The sequence below is a fragment of the Ursus maritimus genome, unplaced genomic scaffold (genome assembly GCF_017311325.1).
Source record: "Ursus maritimus isolate PB19 unplaced genomic scaffold, ASM1731132v1 scaffold_8, whole genome shotgun sequence".
NCBI classification, from domain to species: Eukaryota; Metazoa; Chordata; class Mammalia; order Carnivora; family Ursidae; genus Ursus; species Ursus maritimus.
In genome coordinates this window covers 451,011-474,025 of record NW_024426996.1, presented here as the reverse complement: position 1 = coordinate 474,025, position 23,015 = coordinate 451,011, and the positions used below count along the sequence as shown (strand labels likewise).

Below are 23,015 nucleotides of genomic sequence, written 5' to 3'. Positions count from 1 at the left end.
AAATAAATAAATAAATAAATAAATAAATAAATCTCTCTTTTTTTTTTAAAGAAATATATTTGAAGATAACATTTCAAGATTAAAACAAAAACTTATACTGTTTTACAAAAACAGGGGAGAAATCCCACCAGTTAAACTGATGTATCTTGCATAGAAAAACACACTCTCATTTCAGTGTTGTTCACATGTGCCAAAATGTGCATCTTAGAATCAAAGACATATAGCAGAAGGCATTTCACAATTTAACAACTTTGCAATCTTAATAGTACATTAGTGTAAAATCATTTTGTTTAATGGGCAATTTAATCCCAACTACTCATCACATTAAACTCCATGTTTGAGCTCTAGAGATGTGAGTGGTGTTCCAACTGGAAGATGGAATAAGAGTGTATACTCCAATGTTATAATTGCTGGATGAGAAGAAGCTGAGAGCTTTGTCCCTGTGACACTCTAGCCAGGTTTTCCCACAGTTAAGTGGGAGCAGCATGACTCCAGATAGAGAAGATTGATGTTCTTATCCAAATCTTCATTCCTTCCAGCCATAAACTGGCTGTTTCTCATCAAGGAATGAGGAACATGGTTCTACACCAACAAAGCCTAGCCTTGAACCAAGATTATGCTTTTTTTCTCTAATTAAAATAAATAAATGAATTAATCAACTTATTTCATGAAATAAAAGTGCCCACCATTCTTCTACTTTCTCACCTTGCCCTTATTACTCTGACATGACAAAAAGATATGAATTAACTTGATAAGAAGACATAGAATAAAGCTTGGTTGAGGAGGATCCTTGCAAAATGTAAAAAATGTAAAGTGATTTTCACAGATAACTTTGAAAACACCTTCATGGGTAGATTCAAATATCTAGAACAGAAGTTCTTTAAGTATGGCCAGGGACTTCAAGGAATCCCTTGGAATCCTGCAGGAGGTCCTTGTGTTCAAAACTATTTTCGTAGTAAAGCTAAAACATCATTTGCCTTTTTCACTCTCACGCTCTTTTGAATGTGCAGTGGGACTGTCCAGAAGCTACATGACGTGTGATAACGTCAGCACCTTGCTGGCTAATGGAATGCGTGCTTGCACATTCTGCTGTGTTCTACTTCTACAGTAAAGGGTTAGTGTTTAAAGAGGTGTGTTTTTATAGATTAACTCAGTTTGTTCTCAACTTCTACTGTGTTCTTAGTAGTGATGTCTGGTTATTCCTGCTATAATGTCTGTAACCTCACTGTTGTTCAATAAATTCTCCTTTTGAATCTCAAAGTTTCCCTTGCAACCTACACAGAAACACAAAAGCAGGGGCGCCTGGGTGGCTCAGATGGTCAGGCATCTGCCTTCAGCTCAGGTCATGATCTCCAGATCCTGGGATCGATCTCCAGATCCTGGGATCGAGCCCCATGTTCAGCTCCCAGTTCAGCAGGGAGTCTACTTCTCCCTCTGCCTTTTCCCCTGCTTGTGCTCTCTCTGTCTTCTCTCAAATGAATAAATAAAATCTTTATTAAAAAAAAGAGAGAGACATGAAAGGATTAGGTACGTTTTGTTAACTTGTTTCACAGTGGTATTTTTAAGTTTTCAAATGAAAACAAATTTTAATTTTAATTGAAACTCATTTTAGAGTTCAATATTTTATTCTTAAAAATTATTTATAATATGCTTTTTCTTAAGGATCAGTTGCAACTAGAAGACTAACATTTTCAACCTACAACTATACATACTGTCTCCATCTAAAAAATGCTGGGAAAAAATGAAATTGACATATCAGAGTTTTTTTTCTTTTTTTTAAAGTACTCTCCACACCCAACGTGGAGCCCAATGCAGGGCTTGAACTCACAACCCTGAGATCAATACCTAAGCTGACGTCAAGAGTTGAACGCTTAACTGACTGAGGCACCCAGGTGCTGGACATTATCAGAGTTTCTGACTCATGGAAGGGAAAAACCTATACCAAAGAAACTGGGTAAAATTACAAATAAGAAATGAAATTATGATGAAATCTGTATTTCCCTCAACTTTATAACTGTTATAATTTATCTTACTGTGTCTTATGCAATGTAACATTTTAAAAACAATATTTATGTTGTCAGTTAAGTTGTAGTATCATTTTGAGACCAATCATTTTAAGTACAAAGAAAAAAGAACTGAAGATTTTTAACTTAGACAAGATAAGCTCTTTAAAAGGCACATTGTTTATCATGCTGTAATATATTATTTTATATTATAATGCTTTCAAACTAGAAATGAAAAAGCCACTGGAGCATCATACAGAACTGGTTATCATGTTACGCAGCTGGAGAAGCACAAGCACTTTTTTTTTTTTATGTTCGGTTAGCCTACGTATAGTAAGTACATCATTAGTTTTTGATGTAGTGTTCAACGATTCATTATGAAAAGCACACGTATTAGCTGAGAGAGTTTTACAGCTGACACTGCTGAATGCCTACTGGATAAAAAGTCAGAAAATGAAATCACAGTTGTCACTTTGCAATGATCCAGTAAGTCGTCCAATTAAAGATTTAGCTGCAGCAGGATACTGAGCTGATCTCTCATCTGAAGTATCACAGTTTGCCTGAGAAATGGATGAATCTCCAGAATGGTGGACTTGCTGTTTGCTTATATTTTTGTCTGTTCATCAGCACAATGAATCATCAAAGATCTCTTTTATGTGACTCTTTGGCAACAAAATACAAGAGATGCTGAACTATTCAAAGTATTGAATAGTTTCTTTGAATCTCCAGGTTAGCAACAACTGTGCTAACATTGGCCTTGATGTTACAGAGGCAGTAGTTGATAACACTCCTGGTGCCTCAGCAAAAATCGAGGCAGTCGATTCGAATGATCTGCACTGTGTTGTCACCGTATCCTTCACCTTCATGCATCAGCAGGGGAAAAAACATCAGTTTCACTTAAGAATGTCCTTGATATCTAACCTGAGTAGACATTATTATAATAGTTTGTGTGATGAAATGATAGAATGGGAAAAACGGATAAAGCCCCACACAATGGATTTCTTGAGGAAAAGCATCTGGGCCACTGCTTGAGTTGTAAACGGAATTAGTCATCTGGTTCTTGAAACTTCATTTTAACTGGAAAGAACTGCCAGAAAAACTATGGTTATTCAGACTTGGCTATTTGGCAGACATTTTCTCGGAAATGAATGAAGTGAGCCTTGTCACTTCAAGGAATGTAAGTAAAAGCACTGTGGACAAGGATTAAACTCAACCTTACAGGTAAAAATTAGGATTTAGGAAAACTTGTATCTACTACCATGAGCTTGAGCGCTTCCTAATACTTAAAAGACTTTTCAGATAACGACAGTGTGATATTAACAGATGTGAATGTGATATTATATAACGGAATGTTCCAGTGTTTGGAAACTTTTAGAAATTTCAAGACACCAATATGTTTCAAATAACCAATGCATTATGTTATGATATCACATAGAAATAAAAGACCCATTAAGAATGAGTAAATCATGGTAATAAAAGGTACAGCATAGAGCACACAGTCAGTGTTGTTGTAATAACATTGGATGGCGACAGGTGGGAGCAGCACTTGTGGTGGGCATAGCATAAGGTACAGAGTTGTCAAATCACTATGCTGTACACATGAAACTAATGAAACACTGTCAACTGTGTCTCAAAAAAAATAAACAATTTAAAAGATCCACTAAAGATCTTTTAGATCTTAAGATATGCCAACAGATTTTAATGTGAAAGAGTACAAACAGTTCATTAAAATGGCTTCAGATTCCACACTGAAACTAACCTTTAAGAAACTACCACTACTTAAGTTCTTGTGTGGTACCAAAGAATAGCCTCGATTATTTGAAAAGGCTATTAAAGTACTTCTCTCTTTTCCAACTACATATCTATGTCAAATCATTTTTTCTTCATATGATTCAATGAAAACAACATGTTGCAAAGCAGACTGAGTGCAGACGAGAATGCAGAAGCAGACGAGAATCCAGCTGTCTTTCATTAAGCAACACATTAAAGAGATTTGCAAACATGTAAAACAATGTCATTATTCTCACTACATTTTCTGTTTTGTAAATACATCTATTCTTCATAAAATAACTCATATAGTAACATGTCATGGATTTGGTACTGTGATTTGAAATGAGTAAATATGTAGTCCTCAGTTTTAAAATTTACTCACACAAACAAAGGTACACTGGGATTCTCAATCATTTTTATGAATGTAAAGTCACTGTAAGTCCAAAAAATTTGATAATCACTAATCTAGAAAATAGAACTCATCTATTTCTTTAGACCGGTTAATGCTACAGATAATATTAATGATAAAACTCACCTTTCCCAATTTTTTCTTTTCTGTTCAAATTTTCTTGTGAAAAGACCACTATCCCCATCTTCCACTCTTGAAATAACAATTTTACGGCCCAGGTCAAAGTAAACCCTAAAGCACCCGACAGTCCTCAGAGGTGAAGGAGGAATTACTAGCCGCCTTTCCCTCTGGACATTCTTTGACAGGTTAAAGGCTGGGGGGTCTATGATTAGTGTCAGTAATTCTCCATGTCCTCTGGGGGTCCTGAGAGGTAACAAACAAGCCTTCTTCTACAACACGTATTTTACTTCAGAGGAAATAATAGGCTTTGAAAGAGGTTTTTTGAAAAGACCCCTGAGTAACACATATTTACATCCAGAGTGAATTATAAGATCAAAACTATTTTAAACAACCCAACAAAATAAATTATTGTCTAAAAGTAGAAAAAATACCTAAGAACCTAAATGTGTAAGCCAAGCAGTTTGAATTTAAAATTTTTTAAATTTCCAAACTTGCCTATAAATTGTTGAAGATTCTATTAGCAACTCAGTAGGTAAATTTTTAAATTAGCTTTATGATTACATTTTTTAAATAGAAGGATTAACTTTCGAAGTACAGAATAGCTGAACACATTTTTTAGACGAGAGTTAGGAATATCTTAACTAAAGGACAGAAGAGGTGTGTGACTGATAATACTGTACTTCTCAAATTTCTTTCTCTGGCAGACCAGATGATGATGTAATGAATCATAGATTCATAAACTGCGTATCACTTCTCAGCTGTTTGTAATCAAATACTAACAAAGCTGTCATAGTTGGGGCGCCTGGGTGGCTCAGTTGGTTGAGCGTCTGACTCTTGGTTTCAGGTCAGGTTATGACCTCATGGTGGTGAGATCGAGCCCCTGGTCAGTCAGTCAGGCTTTGTGCTCAGTGGGGAGTCCGCATCTCCCCTTCACCCTCTCCTTCTGCCCTGCTCATGCTCTCTCTCTCAAATAAATATATCTTAAAAAAAAAAAAAAGCTGTCATAGTATCACTAGATACTGGTAATTTTCTTCTTAAAGAGAAAAAAAAAGCCTTATTTCCAAATATTGACAAATGTAACCTGAAATATTTTTCAAATAATTTTCATGGATTTCCAAAATACACCTAAAATCATTTCACCTACATTATGTATTTTTAGAGACAAGCAAACACATTTCTGTCTGCTCTGAAAGTGCTTTAACATGCATAAGCACTGAACACGGGCTGGGTTTCCACAAAGAGCTGTCCTCACGCAGGCCTGTGCAGGATGACACAGGAGAGCCTCTCTGTGGAGCCCTAGAAATGTGCAGGGAGCACAACCAGAAGTTAGCAGACTCAAGTCACCCCAGCAGTTACCCGGTGTCTTTGCAGCCAGAGGTGTATTCAGTGTATCTGACAGAATCACTTTTCAACAACCTTCCTCTTCTCTATGACAAAATTATTTTCAGTAATAATAATGAAATGAAATGAAATGAATAGTGATAATATCCAGAAAAGAAACGGCAGTCACTTTCCTTTATTTAGCTTTATATGAACAATCACATCATTTTTAAGTAAGATAGAGTAGAAAAAAATACATTAGAGTAGAAAAAAAGGAAAACTAATGGATTTATGTATTTAATTATATTAATGGTTTTGAAAAAAGTAAATAACATTTCCATATATTGGTCATTATGGAAATGAATAATATTTGTTACTTGGAGCCTTAACTTCTAACAACGTCAAGAACTTTGTCAAAATTGATCTTCCTTGTACAGAGAATATTGCCAGATTTGTCAATCTATCCTTGCATAGTTGATAGAGGAACACCTTTTATTAATTTTAACTTAGAAATGTTTTTTTCAAACGAAGCCCAAAATATATAAGTATTTTGGGAAAGTATTAGACACAAAGGTAAGTCTGATAGAGATTCGTAAAAATCCCATTTCTCATTAAATTCCGAAAAATGCAGTAGTATCCATGCCTTTGTTTCTTTGAGAACCACTCAAAGTGTTTACAAATGCCTCTGGGGTAAAAAATATCCACTTCTCAAGTATCCCTTCTGAAAGAAGCAAAATTAGAGAAAATGGCTGTTAGTGAACACAGACATTATTTGTCCCATTGCTTTAGAACAAGTATCCAGCTCTTGGTGAAAATGACTGGGGTATTCAACACTGCTGTTTTGATTTCTCTGGGCCATGTGAGATTAGCATCTTTTATCATTCCTCCGGACACTCTTCTTCAGAATTTGATTCTTTTTTTCTATGTAAATGTTCATTTCCTTACATTTTGTTGATGCACAGTAAATAGCCTTCACCCAAATTTCTGTGTGTTTATCTTCAAAGAAAAGTTTGAAAGCTTGGTATTTCACTATATATTGTTCAAGGCAGATTCTGGCTATTTGAGAATAAGTTTGTATCTGATTAACTTCAACTAAAATTCTACACCAGGAAAAAAAAAAAGATAATTCAAAAGAGAAAAACTGGAGTACAAAGGACAAAATCTGAGCTGACTCTCATGCATCCACATTCCTTCGGATCACAAAGTACTTCAAAGTGGAGATTAGCTTTTCAAAATTTACTGCGTCCTCGCCTCATAATGAGCATTCCTTCTTGTCTAGGAAAGACTTTCTGTAGCTTTTTCCAACAATGAGGTGAGATTTAAAAGAATGAATAAAATTTTTCCGAAGTTCCAGAAAACATCACACATGAAGAAATGTTTCCCAAAAAGAAAATTCCACAAGGTTCAAAGAATGATTTCCAGAAGACAGAAATAAAATTTGAGATTAATCTCTTTGATTTCTGTATGAACTCTACCGTGAATATTGGCCACATATGTAGCACCCTCCTGTCGCTGACCACAACAGAGGTTTACGAAACAAGCATCCAGTTGTTTCAGGATATCCTCTGTGAGTTCAGCTGCAGTCTTTCCAGAAACATAAGAATGACTTCTTTATATCAACTCTTACTACCTTTTATAATGACAAATCTAACTCGAACATTTGATCTCTACGAAGCATCTGAAGTGCTATCAAAAACAATTCCAAGGTAATTTTTTTATATCTGCCACCACTAAAGCATACATTGATGTCATGTTTCACTTTCATTCTTTCTTTAGTTTTAGTTTTAAAACAATTAACAATTCCCACAACTACACGGTAAACTACTCTTTGACAAAGCAGGACAGAACGTCCGATGGAAACAAGACAGTCTCTTCAACAGATGGTGCTGGGAAAACTGGACAGCCACATGCAGGGGAATGAAACTGGACCATTTCCCTACACCATACACAAAAATAGACTCAAAATGGATGAAAGACCTAAATGTGAGACAGGAATCCATCAAAATCCTAGAGGAGAACACAGGCAGCAACCTCTTTGACTTCAGCCATAGCAACTTCTTACCAGACATGTTGCTGGGGGCAAGGGAAACAAAAGCAAAAATTAACTGGGATAAAGAAAGGGGGGGGTAATTAGAAGGGGGAATGAACCATGAGAGACTATGGACTCTGAGAAACAAACTGAGGGCTACAGAGGGGAGGGGGTGGGGGAATGGGATAGACCGGTGATGGGTAGTAAGGAGGGCACGTATTGCATGGCGCACTGGGTGTTGTACGCAACTAATGAATCATCGAGCCTTACATCGGAAACCGGGGATGTACTGTATGGTGACTAACATAATATAATAAAAAATCATTATAAAAAAAATTAACTACTGGGACTTCATCAAGATAAAAAGCTTCTGCACAGCAAAGGAAACAGTCAACAAAACTAAAAGGCAACCTATGGAATGGGAGAAGATATTTGCAAATGACACATCTGATAAAGGGTTAGTATCCAAAATCTATAAAGAACATTTCAAACTCAACATCCAAAAAACAAATAATCCAGTTAAGAAATAGACAGAAGAGGAGGCGCCTGGGTGGCTCAGTCATTAAGCATCTGCCTTCGGCTCAGGCGTGATCCCAGAGTCCTGGGATTGAGCCCCGCATCGGGCTCCCTGCTCCGCTAGGAGCCTGCTTCTTCCTCTCTCACTCCCCCTGCTTGTGTTCCCTCTCTCAATGGCTGTCTCTCTCTGTGTCAAATAAATAAATAAAATCTTAAAAAAAAAAAAGAAAGAAAGAAATGGACAGAAGACATAAATAGACGTTTTTCCAAAGAAGACATTCAGATGGCTAACAGACACAGAGAAGATGCTCAACATCACTGGGCATCAGGAAAATACAAATCAAAATCACAATGAGATAACACCTCACAGCAGTCAGAACAGCTAAAAAGAACAACTCGGGAACCAACAGGTGTTGGCAAGGATGTGGAGAAAGGGAAACCCTCTTACACTGTTGGTGGGAATGCAAACTGGTACAGCCACTCTGGAAAACAGTATGGAGGTTCTCAGAAAGTTAAAAATAGAACTACCCTACAATCCAGCAATTGTACTACTAGGTATTTACCCAGAGGATAAAAAAATGCAGATTTGAAGGGGCACGTGCACCCCAATGTTTATAGCACTATAAACAATAGCCAAATTATGGAAAGAGCCAAAGTGTTCATTGACTGATGAACCGATAAAGAAGATGTGGGGTGTGTATATATATATATATACCATGAAAAACTACTCAGCCATCAAAAAGAATGAAATCTTGGGGCACCTGGGTGGCTCAGTCGGCTGAGTGTCCAACTCCTATCTTCAGCTCAGGTCATGATCTCAGGGTTGTGGGATCGAGCCCCATGTTGGGCTCTGCACTCTCCTTCTCTCCCTCTCCCTCTGCCCCTCCCCCTGCTTGCATGCTCTGTCTCTCTCTCTCTCTCTCTCTAAAATAAATAAATCTTAAAAAAAAAAAGATAAAAGGAAAATTTACTGGGATACAGTGTCCCTCAAAATTCATGTCACTTAGAAAGTCAGAATGTGACATTACCTGAAAATAGGGTCCTTACAATGTAATTAATTATTAAAATGAGGTTTTACTGGATTAGGATGGGCCCTAATCCAAAGGCTGGCATCCTTATAAGAAAAGCAGAGACACACATGGAGAGAGAGGCAGAGATTGGAGTAACCCATCTCTAAGCCAAGAAATGCCAAGGATCAGCCATAACCCAACCACCAGAGGCTGGAAGAGGCAAGGAAGGATCCATCCTGGAGCCTTTAGAAGGAACGTGGCCTGCCAACACCTTGATTTTGGACTTTGAGCCTCCAGGACTATGAGAAAGTAAATTCTTTTTGTTCTAAGCTACTCCGTTAGTTATGGCTGTCCTAAGAAACCTGGGACACACAGAGGGAGACATACTTCACAATCTCTGTGACCTCTCAGTATTGATCAGAAGTACAGAGTGGTCAGAAATGCACCTTGATTATTCTGAATTCCATATTTTTTGGCTCTGTACTTTTAAGGTCTTTAAAGAGCCAAGAGCAGCACTTAGAAAGAAAAAGAAAACAATCTCACTGGCATTGTGCTCTCTTTGTGCCCTGTAGGTACTGCAAAGATAAAGCTGGGAACTTAAGAAATAAAGAACAAAGCAAAATTTGAAAAAAGAAAAAAAGAAGAACAAATCTCCATTATTGTTCTAATTGTAATAGCTAGGGGCAATTTTTTACCTCTTCTGGCTTAGGAACTGTGCAAAATAATTTCTAATTGTGGAATACAAATTATTACATTATTTTGTCTATTTCCCTTCAATAATTTAATTGAAGAATCTTGATGCTAAGTCAAATACAAACAACTACCTTCTGTTGCTTTTAGCAAGATTTACCTTACATAGGGAATGCACAGGAGGGTCTTACAAAATAAGCCGTGCTAAAGAGAAATATCAACTAATTGATTTCCTATTTTTCTAGAAAGGTAAACTATAATGGTCCTTCAAACATACTTATTATATGTCTTTGACACATATTAGGTAGGAATTCAGTATAATCAATTAGTAGGATAAAAATATTCAATTAACCTGGGCAGAAGATGGCAAAACAATGATTAGGAAGGTTTTTTTATCCCATTTACCCAGAGTAGCCTCTCCCACTAAACTTATACACAAAACTTCCTTTTTAAAAGAAAGCGGACTCTACAGGACTTGCATTCTAGGGTCCCTGTGAAATGACCTGTTGGACAGAATTTATAATATCCCAATGCCTATCTTTTATTTTTTCAATTTATTTTTAAATTTCCTATATTTTCTTCATATGACCTCCCTTCAACTTTCAGTATGTGCCTCAAAGATCTCTTTCAACAATAAAAAAATTTTTCAGTCATCAAGATATTCTTCCCTGTTCACAAAGAAATGTAGTCAGCCCTTTCCCTCCTACTAGACCCGGTACATCTCTGCTGCACGGGCTGCATCCAAAATTTGTAACTTCCCCGAGGCCTTTTGTCTGAGTTAACTGTGCTGCTGTCTTGAGGCATAGTAAACAAAGAATAAAAATGCGTATGTCTGGGACGCCTGGGTGGCTCCCTCGGTTAAGCATCTGCCTTTGGCTCAGGTCATGATCTCAGGGTCCTGGGATCGAGTCCTGCATCGGGCTCCTTTCTCAATAGGGAGCCTGCTTCTCCCTCTGCCTGCTGCTGCCCCGCTTGTGGCCACGCTCTCTCAAAAAAATAGATAAAATATTTTTTAAAAATGCGTATGTCTAATATGAACATATGGAAGAGTGGCATGAAAGATATAAAACTGAAGCAAGATGGATTTCAATAAGATAGTTTAAAAATAGGAACAGTTTTACATAGAGCAAGCCCAAGATAACAACAGAACCATCAGGATATGAGAGCAATTGAGGTGAGATAAGGAGGTGCCCGTGACGAGAACCAGAGTCCTGCCACAACAGCTAGTGCGGGGGACATGTGAGCGTGTGGAGTGAAAGTGAAATACAAGCACTCTGGAAGGCAGGTTAGCATGCTCTCTCAAAGCTGACCTGCATGTGCCCTACGATCCAGTGATTCCATCCCAGCAGAAATGCTGAGCTCCGACTAATCATCAAGAATGTTCATAGTAGCATTACTCAGAATGGCCAAAACTGGAAACTCCCGGGGCGCCTGGGTGGCGCAGTCGTTAAGCGTCTGCCTTCGGCTCAGGGCGTGATCCCGGCGTTCTGGGATCGAGCCCCATGTCAGGCTCCTCCGCTGGGAGCCTGCTTCTTCTTCTCCCGCTCCCCCTGCTTGTGTTCCCTCTCTCGCTGGCTGTCTCTATGTCTGTCAAATAAATAAATAAAATCTTAAAAAAAAAAAAACTGGAAACTACCTAAATTTCAACAGCAGAATGTATAATACATTGAAATATCACACAACAATATAAATAAACAAACCATGCTTATATATGACCACATATTGAAATGCCACAAATATGATGTTGAGACAAGTTAACCGGACACAAAAGGATACAGGCCATGTGGTTCCACGTACATAAAGGTTGAAAGCAGCAAAAGTAAACGATAGTGTTAGAAGGCGGGACAGTGGATCCCTGGGAAGGAGGGAGGCGCAGTGATTGGAGAGGCTCACAAAGGGCAGGGGGAGCTTCTGAGGCGCTAGCAATGCTCTATTTCTCAATCAGGATGACTGTTACATAAATGTCCTTTTTCTAATCATTCATTAAGCATTTCACATATGTTCTGTGTATTTTGCTGTATGTGTGTTATACTTCACAAGAAACGGAAAATAAAAAGAAATTCTAATCTGACAACATGGATGGACCTAGAGGGTATTATGTTAATGGAAATAAATCAGAGAAAGACAAATACCATATGATTTCACTTACGTGTGGTATCTAAAAACCAAACAGACGAATACACAAACAAGAGCAGAAACAGACCCAATTTCTGTTTCAACAAATTGATGGTTGACAGACAGGAAGGGGTGTGAGGATGGGTAAAATGGGTGAAGAGGAGTGGGAGGTATAGGCTTTCCGTTATGGAATAAATAAGTCACGGACATAAAAGGCACAGCAAAGGGAATATAGTGAATGGTACTGTAATAGTGTCGTATGGTGGCAGGAGGTAGCCACACTCATTAGCATAGCATATTAAACAGAGTTGTCCAATCACTATATTGTACACCTGAAACTAATGTAACATTGTGCGTCAACTACACTTCAATTTAAAAAGAGAAAAGAAATCCCAATCTGACACATTTCCACCAAAGAAATAAGACTGGGAGACTCCTGCCAAGACACAGATAAGAATGGCAAATAGTCAAATTCCATGCTTGCTAAAACACTGGCAAGTCTGAAACCATCTGAAAACATGAAGAAATTTAGAGCTGGCAAGATACTGAATTCCCTGTAAGAACCATCCTGGAAACACAGGTGAATTAGGTATTATCTCTCACTTACAAAATGTGAAATTAATCTATACTTTTAATCTAAATGTCAAAGGCAAATACTGATTCCTGAAACTTGCAGAGAGCTCAGATTTTTACTTCATTCTGGTTTCCTCTTTGGAGCAATCAGAATTGTGGGAGGCACAAGAGATCATCCGATCCAGCCTCTGCCACCCCAGTCTAATGGAGAAATGGAAATAAATTCTCTTCAAAGTTCCCACCGCACATGCATGCTGAGGTGTTCCTCAGGGGCCATCCCAGCGTGCACAACCTTGACTACTACACAGCTGCTCCCTTGGTCTCACATGCTCCACTCTAAGTTCATTTCCTCCTCCACCTCTATCCAATTACAGATGAATGAAAAATTTCATGAATAACAAGTTAAAGCATTAGCAAACGTGTCCTCAGCTCTCTGAGGTAAATTACCTTATTCCTTTATCCTCTTTTTCCTTCAATCACCTTCATGGCTGTCTTCTGAGCCTTCTAATGAGCAGTATACAAAAGTAATTTAAATGTTATAATAAGGTTTTAACAGGCTAACTAAAATAGTACCTTAAGACTCCTACATGACATAGAACTACTGTTCCTATAACATTCTAGAAATAAGAAGACAATTTCAAAAGCCATAGCGGGGAAAGAGACCTAGTTTTGGACCCAAGCCTCACCTCAAAGTTCAAAGTGTTCCTCAAATACAAGGGATTTCATTAGCATGCGTACAAGCAGGGTAAGTGGAGGGTCCAGAAAATAATTTCAAACCACACCACACACCAAGACACCTTGTAAAACAGCACCAAACCACCCTAACATGGCATGATCAGAAATCAGTAGTTTATCCAAAGTGAAGGTATTCCGACACTCAGGTAAAGAGATTCAGTTTTCCACCTCAACTGGGCCCTCGATGCTGCCCCAGAATCCTGTCATTTGCCTTAGCCCCTTCTAGCCTTTTCTCTATAGTAGCTATTTTAAGACTTCACTTTCTCAAATTTCTAACTTGCCCCCCATTCCTCTCAACAAGACATTACATCCTACTGCCAAGGACAGAAAAAAGTTACCTAACCAGAACTCCTTAAACTTTCTTGCTCAGATCCACTTTTTCCTCTTTAGACTCTGCTGAAAAAAGAGCCTGCAATTCCCATAGAAAGAAACTATATCTTATGTAGTCCTAGATATCTTCAAAATTACTTCCATCCTCAAGCTCCATCCGTTCCTCTACGTGCTATCTTTAACCCCTATGACAACAAAAACAGAGCCCCTCGCCCCCACTGCATCCATTCACTAGGGTGGTGATGTCATCCTCCCGACCTTCCCAGAGACTCTGCCCTCTCCAGCACCTCTTCCGTTTTGAACTGTTTTCAGTCTTGCCCTGTCTACTGGCTGCTTCCCATCAGGGTTTTGCTGTAATTGCTCTTCATTCTCCTAATGCTGTTCTTTCTTATGTTGCAACATTTGAACTTCTAGAATAGTTGCAAAGACAGTACGAAGAACTGAATACCCTTCACCCAGAGACCCCAACGAGTTTTGTCAGTTGCCCCAATGACATTGTTTATAGCAGAAAAGATCCGGCACTGCACCGAGCTGTGACATCTCTCTAGTTCCTCAGTCCTTCCTTGACACTTTTTAAGTTACGTAGATTGAAGTACGTTTGAAGGGTTTACCTAATGGAGCTCAATTTGAGATTGCCTGATGCTTCTCCAAGATTAGATCCAGGTTATCTGCTTTGGCAGGACTATCACAGCCGTATTCTTGTTGCAGCTTTTTGGGGGGACACCATGTCACCTTGTCATGTTGGTGGGGATAACCTTAATCACTTAATCAAGACAGTGTCTGCTAGATTTCCCCACTGTATTTTTCCCCCATTATAATTATAAATACTTTGTTGAGAGATGCTTTGAGGCTATATACATATTATTTCATGCCACTTTTACCCTCAGTTTTAGCATCCATTCATATTTCTTCCCTGAATTACTTATAACTACCTATCAAATGATTATTTTTAGTTCCATTATTCCTTCTACATTTATTACTTGATATTCCACTTTAATGAATCACTCTCTTTTCTTTCGTTTACTTGTTAAATGGATTATAACCCTTTACTATCACTCTTTATTTTAATGCTCCAATTTTCTCAGATTTGGCCAGTGGGGGCACATTAAACTGGTTCTAGTGTCCTTTCAACTTATCCCATCATTCTTTTTTTTTTTTTTAATTTTATTTATTTGACAGAGAGACAGCATGCACACATGAGCGGGGGAAAGGAAGAAAGAGAAAGGAAAAGAGAATCTTAAGGAGACTCTCCGCTGAGCACAGAGCCTGACATGGGGCTTGATCTCACAACCCTGAGATCATGATCTGAGCTGAAATCAAGAGTCCGGCGCTTAGGTGGCACAGTGGTTAAGCGTCTGCCTTCGGCTCAGGGCGTGATCCCGGCGTTCTGGGATCGAGCCCCACATCAGGCTCCTCCACTGGGAGCCTCCTTCTTCCTCTCCCACTCCCCCTGCTTGTGTTCCCTCTCTCGCTGGCTGTCTCTGTCGAATAAATAAATAAAATCTTAAAAAAAAAAAAAAAAAAGAGTCCAGCGCTTAACTAACTGAGCCACCTAGGTCCCCCAACTTATCTGATCATTCTGGAGTACTTTCTTACTTTCTAGTGCAGCAAGATATTCTAAGCTCCAGCCCCAGCATTCAACATTTCTCCAAAGAGCCCTGCTCCCTTTAAGTAGACAGTGTTATTTAAAGACCAAGATCTGGGGCGCCTGGGTGGCTCAGTCATTAAGCGTCTGCCTTCGGCTCAGGGTGTAATCCCAGAGTTCTGGGAGCGAGCCCCGCATCAGGCTCTGCCGCTGGGAGCCTGCTTCTTCCTCTCCCACTCACCCTTCTTGTGTTCCCTCTCTCGCTGGCTGTCTCTCTGTCACATAAATAAATAAAATCTCTAAAAAAAAAATAAAGACCAAGATCTGAACACTAGCTCTGTTCATTGTTACTAGAGTGCCACTATTCTCAGGACCTGTGGGAAAGCCTGGGAAGAGCTAGAAAGTGTGTGTGTGTGTGTGTGTGTGTGTGTGTGTGTAAATACACACATGCATTTACATCTGTACAGTTCTATTTTTATCTACATAAGCTGAAAATCATGAGTTCATACTATTAACTCCAATTCCAATCCATTCTAGTTTTCTCTTTTCTTTTTTTTTTAATATTTTATTTATTTATTTATTTATTTGAAAGAGAGAGAGAACATGCTGGGGAGAGGAGGAGAGGGAGAGGAAGAAGCAGACTCCCTGCTGAGCAGGAAGCCCAACATGGGGCTCAATCTGGGACTCTGGGATCAGGACCTGGGCTGAGGGGACGCTCAACTGACTGAGCCCCGCAGGTGCCCCAGTTTTTCTCTTTTCTATATGTAAACCACTTTCCTCCATCCATAAAAAAGCTAGATCTCTCCATCCCACTTACAATAGCACCAAAAACCATACGTTACCTTGGAATTAACTTAACCAGAGACGTAAAGGATCTATATTCTAGAAACTATAAATCACTCTTGAAAGACATTGAAGAAGACACAAAAAGATGGAAAAATATTCCATGCTCATGGATCAGAAGAATTAACATAGTTAAAATGTCCATGCTACCCAGAGCAATCTACACTTTCAATGCTATCCCGATCAAAATACCGAGGACATTTTTCAAAGAACTGGAACAAACAGTCCTTAAATTTGTATGGAACCAGAAAAGGCCCCGCATCACCAAGGAACTGTTGAAAAGGAAAAACAAAGCTGGGGGCATCACAATGCCAGATTTCGAGCTGTACTACAAAGCTGTGATCACAAAGACAGCATGGTACTGGCACAAAAACAGACACATAGACCAATGGAACAGAATAGAGAACCCAGAAATGGAGCCTCGGCTCTTTGGGCAACTAATCTTTGATAAAGCAGGAAAAAACATCCGGTGGAAAAAAGACAGTCTCTTCAATAAATGGTGCTGGGAAAATTGGACAGCTACATGCAAAAGAATGAAACTTGACCACTCTCTCACACCATACACAAAGATAAACTCCAAATGGACGAAAGACCTCGATGTGAGACAGGAATCCATCCAAATCCTAGAGGAGAACATAGGCAGCAACCTCTACGACATCGGCCAAAGCAACCTTTTTCATGACACATCTCCAAAGGCAAGAGAAACAAAAGATAAAATGAATTTATGGGACTTCATCAAGATTAAAAGCTTCTGCACAGCCAAGGAAACAGTCAGAAAAACTAAGAGGCAGCCCACGGAATGGGAGAATATATTTGCAAATGACACTACAGATAAAGGACTGGTATCCAAGATCTACAAAGAACTTCTCAAACTCAATACACGAGAAACAAATAAACAAATCAAAAAATGGGCAGAAGATGTGAACAGACACTCACTTTGTAAGACATACAAATGGCTAACAGACACATGAAAAAATGTTCAAAATCATTAGCCATCAGGGAAGTTCAAATCAAAACCACATAAGATGCACCTTACGCGGTTAGAACAAAGCAAAAGATTGACAAAGCGAGAAACAACAATTCTGGAGAGGATGTGAAAGGGAATCCCTCCTACAGGCTTTGGTGGGAATGCAAGTCGGTCAGCCACTCTGGAGAAACCCGTGTGGAGACCCTTAAGACTAAATAATGCTACCCTAGACTCGCCATTGCTATACTGAGTATTTGCCCAAAATACAGACGTGAGTGAAGAGAAGGGACCTATGCCCCCAATGTTTCATAGCAACATTGTCACAATAGTCTATCGTGGAGGAGCGAGATGCTCAACAGATGACTGGATTAGAGGATTGTGAAGGAGAAGGTCCATATATACAATGGAATATTATTCAGCTTTATCAAAAGAGCGAGTTCTCAACATTTGCTGCAACATGGAGTGGCTGGAGGAGATAATGCTAAGTGAAATAAGTCAAGCAGAGAAAGATAACTATCATATGATTTCTCTCATCTATGGAACATAAGAACTAGGATGATCGGTAGGGGAAGAAAGGGATAAAGAAAGGGGGGGTAATCAGAAGGGGGAATGAAGCATGAGAGACTATGGACTCTGAGAAACAAACTGAGGACTTCAGAGGGGAGGGGGTGGGGGAATGGGATAGACCGGTGATGGGTAGTAAGGAGGGCACGTATTGCATGGTGCACTGGGTGTTATACGCAACTAATGAATCATCGAACTTTACATCAGAAACCGGGGATGTACTGTATGGTGACTAACATAATATAATTTAAAAAATTTAAAAAAAAAAAAAAGCTAGATCTCAGTAGTTCAATATATTTACTTATTTGCACAGTCCCCTGCACGAAAGCCAGTCTTCTGACCCCAACTAGCTGTCATTCCCACGTGGCTCAGGGGTGGTTCCCATCAAACATTTCTCGGAGTCATCTATTCTCACTGTCTTCACTTCCTCAACTTTAGCCACTTTTCCACCTAGCGCAGTCTGACTTCCATTCTGGCGGAGTCCGGCAGTCACCCCCTTGTTACCAAATCTAGAAGATCTTTCTCATTCCTTTTCCAACCTGAGTTCCTTGCAGCATCGGACACTCTTTGAACATCCTCTGCTTCTTAAAATACTCTATTCCTCTGGCGTCTGTGACTCCCCAGTCAACTGGTTTTGCCTCTACCTCTTTGGTCATTTATTCTACAATTCCTCTATGGGCTTTTTTCCTCTCCTTGCTTAATTATTATGCTGCCGGGTTTTGTCCTAGCGCTTCTCTCCATGCAGTCCCTGAGGTAGTTCATCCCCTCCCATGACTACAATTAACTTACTCTTTTGATTTCCACTTCTAATCTTTAATCTAGATCTAATTCCCAAGCTCCAGACCTATATAATGAAATGCCCATCAAATATCATTCCTTAGGTATCTCTTAATCACTCCATACAAAACACATTCAACACAGAAATCATTTCCACCCCATCCTGTCCCTCAAACCTGCTCTTCTTTCTGAGGAATTGAGTTCAAAGAACAGAAATGTAACCTGTTCAGTGGCCCAAACTCAAGCAATTTAAGAACCATTGTTAACCCACCCTACATCGACAAGTATTAACTCCCAAATCTCTCTCAAATCTATTTCCTCAGCAATTCCATAGACTGAGCAATCATCATCTTGTGCCTGGATCACCACCACAGTCTTCTAACTGGCCTCTCATTCTTGTCATTCTTCCACTCTGATCTGCACGATCCTTATAAAACAAATATGATCATGGTTCTCTCCTTAAAACCCTTCATAGACTTCCCACTGCCTTCAGGCAGTCCAGTTCCTTCACATGGCTTACCAGACCCTGCATGAGCTTGCCCCAGCCTACCTTTACGAAACCATCCCTTGTTCTACTTCAAACTCAAACTCAGCCACATTGAAATGACTTTCACCTCCACAGTCACACAATATTCCTTCGAGTCCCTCTGCCTCTTGACTGCATTGCTTGGTCAAATTCTACTTATCCCTTAAAACACAGATATCATCTTGTCTGGTAATCTTCCCAGAATGCTCCTGCTCTGATCCTTCTACAGTACTCTTTATTTCTCTAGAATGCTTACTACACTTTATTGCAATTGCTTGTTTAATCATTTAATTTCCCAACCAAATTGTTAGCCCTACTAAGACCTCAGGAGAAACGGAAACAATGACTTATCCACTGCTCTATCACCAGAGCATAGCAAAGTGGCTGAAACCCAACAGATGTTCCCTAAGTACTTAGTGAATAAAAGAGTCTCAAAAATAATAAACCCCATAGTTGCCACAGACAAAGTGTACACTACACAGATACACATTAACACAAGGCTTGGGAAAATAGAGCTTCTTTCACTCCTCGCCAATTTGAAAAATGGCATCTTTAAATGTAATAAACAATAATGCAACCATACTAGCCTGAATGAAAAGAATTATTTCCCACAAATAGAAAAACACAGAAGTTCTTCTTCCTTTCATGAAAATAACAGACACAACTCAACATGTGAGAGAGCAGACATCTTGTACCAAGAGAGTTAGAATAAGAGTGAATGTTTTGGCCCTTCAGACAAGCTCTAGGATATTCTCCCTATATACACTGTGGACACATACATACACACACACATTCACACACACTCACAATGTCTCAGAAAATACAGAGCATGATTAAACAAAGAAAAAATAGATAATGAGCTTCTAAAGGTATATTTCCATATTTAGCATGGTGTCTGGCCCAAAGGACAGGTAACCCCAAATGTGAGAGACGACACCAGAGTATAACCCCAGCCAACCACAAACACCAAAGGTTGATATTGGGGGAAGGAGGAGACCTATGAAGGGGATTAAGATTGCCACTACTTACTGTACACTATTATAAGCCAGATCCAGGTGACGTCATCTTTACTGTCCCATTTTACATATAAGGAAAGGACACTTGAAGGACTAAATACGTAACCTACAGCTAATGAATACCAAACCGTAGTTCTCTCCAATCCTGGGTGCTACACCCCAAACCAGGCAGGACCTAGTCATTGCTTTAGACTAAAGACAAATCTTCCCTTCAATATCCTCTAGCTAAGGTTACCATAAGGTTTATTCACAGATTTAGAGACAAAACAGATGGTTATACCTTCAGGAGGAAACATTTTTATTGTATTTTTTATTTTTTTAGTTTTAGTTTTTTAAAGAATTCTTGTTAATCTAGATGGGTGTGATAAATGTATCATGGTTAATTTTTTCAAAGATTTTATTCATTTATTCATGAGAGACAGACAGAGAGAGGTAGAGGGAGAAGTAGGCTCCCCGCGGGTCAGGGAGTTTGATACGGGACTCAGTGCCAGGACCCTGGGATTATGACCTGGGCCAAAGGCAGAAACTTAACCGACTGAGCCACCCAGGCACCCTGTATCTTTTTTTTTTTTTTTTTTTGTAATGGTCCCTGACAGATGGAGGAGGGGGGCGAGATTTTTCTAGAGGTACTTTGAGAGCAATACTTTTGAGTACAGGGACTATTTTTCCCCATTGTCCTCTCTAGATAGCTCCAGTTTCAATCTTGACTCAATTTTAGAACTTTTAAAGTGACATGAAAAGGCAGTTTTATGTATAATGACCTATATAAGATGTTTTAATTCTAAAAGCAGGACTCAAGTACACTGCTTTGGAAAAGGGACCCTGAGGCTCACCTATTATTTTGCCTTTCAGAATCAGAGAGGCTTGAGGATACAAGGCATACTGTGAGAGGGGGAACAGATGAAACTGTAAGCTCCATGTCAGAACCTTAGTCCCCTTCTGCCAGTAGACTCCCTGAATGATAACAACCAGTCTTATATTCCCCAGGCAGGAGAGTGGAGAATGTCCTCATGGGCAAAGCTAAATACACACACACACACACACACACACACACACACGATCTCTAGCTACTGACATGTGGGCATCACACCATGATAAAGCTGGGTTTCCACCTGAATAATGAATATTGAAGCTCATACAGGACTTCAAATCTGCATTTTTGTGAGTCAATCTTCAGAATGGACACCAAGGATCACCAGACAGTCAAGGAAGATCTCTAATGGGAAAGACAGAGATCAAAACAAATAGAAGAAGTAAAGAAATATGGAAAACAAAACAATGCAGAGAAAACTTCAAAAATACTTACAGTAATAATTAACATTCTCAGAGAAATGAGAAGATACTATAATTATAAAATACAAAAAGGATGCAATTTAAAAATAAAAACCTTTTGGAGAGCCTGGCTGGCTCACTCAGTAGAGCTTACAACTCTTGATCTTGGGGTTGTGAGTTCAAGCCCCACACTGGGTGTGGAGAGTACTTAAAAAAAAAAAGGGGGGGGTGCCTGAGTAGCTCAGTTGGTTAGGGGTCTGCCTTCGACTCAGGTTATGATCTCAGGGTCCTGGGATTGAAACCCACGTCAGGCTCCCTGCTCAGCAGGCAGTCTGCTTCTGCCTCTCCTGCCCACCCCTGCTTATACTCTCTTGCATGAGCACTCTCTCTCTCTCAAATAAAATCTTTTTTAAAAAATGTTTAAATTAAATCTTTAAAAACTTAATAAAGTTATAAAAAATAAAAAACTTTTAAGAAACTTTTTAGTTACAACAAAAATAAACTATCTAATTTTAAAAACTGAAGATAAAATCAAGTAAATTTCCCAGAAGACAGAATAAAAAGACAATTATAGAATACAGAAAGGAAAATCTAAGAATATTGCTCAGTCCAGGAGGCCCAATATCTAATCAACAGTTGTACCAAAAAAACAAAACAAAGATAATAAATGAAAAATTATAAAAGATATAATACAAGAAAATTTCCAGATTGAGTTCTAGATTGGAAGAGCCCACAAGGATACCTGGCACAAGAACAACCACCAAATCCACTCATTTTCCAATTTTTAAATTTAGATTATCAGAGATAAAGAAATCCTACAAGCTTCCAGAAGCCAACAAAAATATTCCTATACAAGAAAACAAAAATTAGAATATAACTATATTTCAAAACAGAAATACTAAAAGCTAAAAGATAATGAAGGAATGTCTTCAAGATTCTGAAGGAAAATTATTTCCAACCTAGACTTCCATACCCAGCCAAACTATCAAGTAACTGAAGACGGACTTTATGTATTTACACGTCTACAAGTTCTCAAAAATGCTATCTCCTACACACCCATTCTCAGGAATCTATAGTGTATCAGCAATGTGGAAAGTCAGATTAAAAAAAAAAAGAAGAAGAAACATGGGTCCAAAGAAACAGGGTTCCATGTTTAATCCAGAAGAAAGATGAAGGGAATACCTAGAATTCCTAGAAGAAAAATAAATAAAATTCCAAGAATAATAATAAAAGGAAGTTCCAGGACAACAGTTAAGTAGAAGGTCTAGACAGTAACCAAGCAAAATCAGGGAGATGAAGAAGAGAGAAGTTTTGAGAGATAACAAAAATTAAAAGAATAATAATAGCAACAATAAACAATGGAGAGACCACCTAGTGAGTGTGACTAAATTTAAAAGGTATTTCAAGTATGTCAGAGAGTTTGTACTTGATTTAGAGGAAGATAAAAGAAAAACAAAGCAACTGGTAACATGAGGCAATTATTAACTCTAAGGAAAAGAGAAAGTTGCAAAAGAAAGGAAATATGATTTTAGTATACCATGTAATTCAGCTTTGAATAGTATATTCATAATATAATAATGTAAACACTGAGTACTAAGTTAACAAAAATGGCCATTGGACCACATTGGAAGGGCAGAGGGAGGCAAAATATGTATGCTGGGGGCCAAGAAGGGTCAACAGAGAGAATCACGTAAGACAGCTATATCCTCATCCTCTAGGTTTGAAGTCAATAGATAATACATCAAACTGAAAAATTAGAAAACAGCAGTAGAAGCAGGTTATTTGGGAAAATGAAGATAAACAGGAGAAATAACTAAAAGTTAAAAATGATTGATCCTGAGGAAT

At 38.7% G+C, this 23,015-nt stretch overlaps 1 protein-coding gene across 4 annotated transcripts in view; it reads right to left on the bottom strand.

Moving 5' to 3' along the window:
* The window catches only part of MANBA (mannosidase beta), a 118,320-nt gene that overhangs the window by 48,114 nt on the left and 47,191 nt on the right, over positions 1–23,015 (bottom strand). The window lies entirely within an intron of this gene.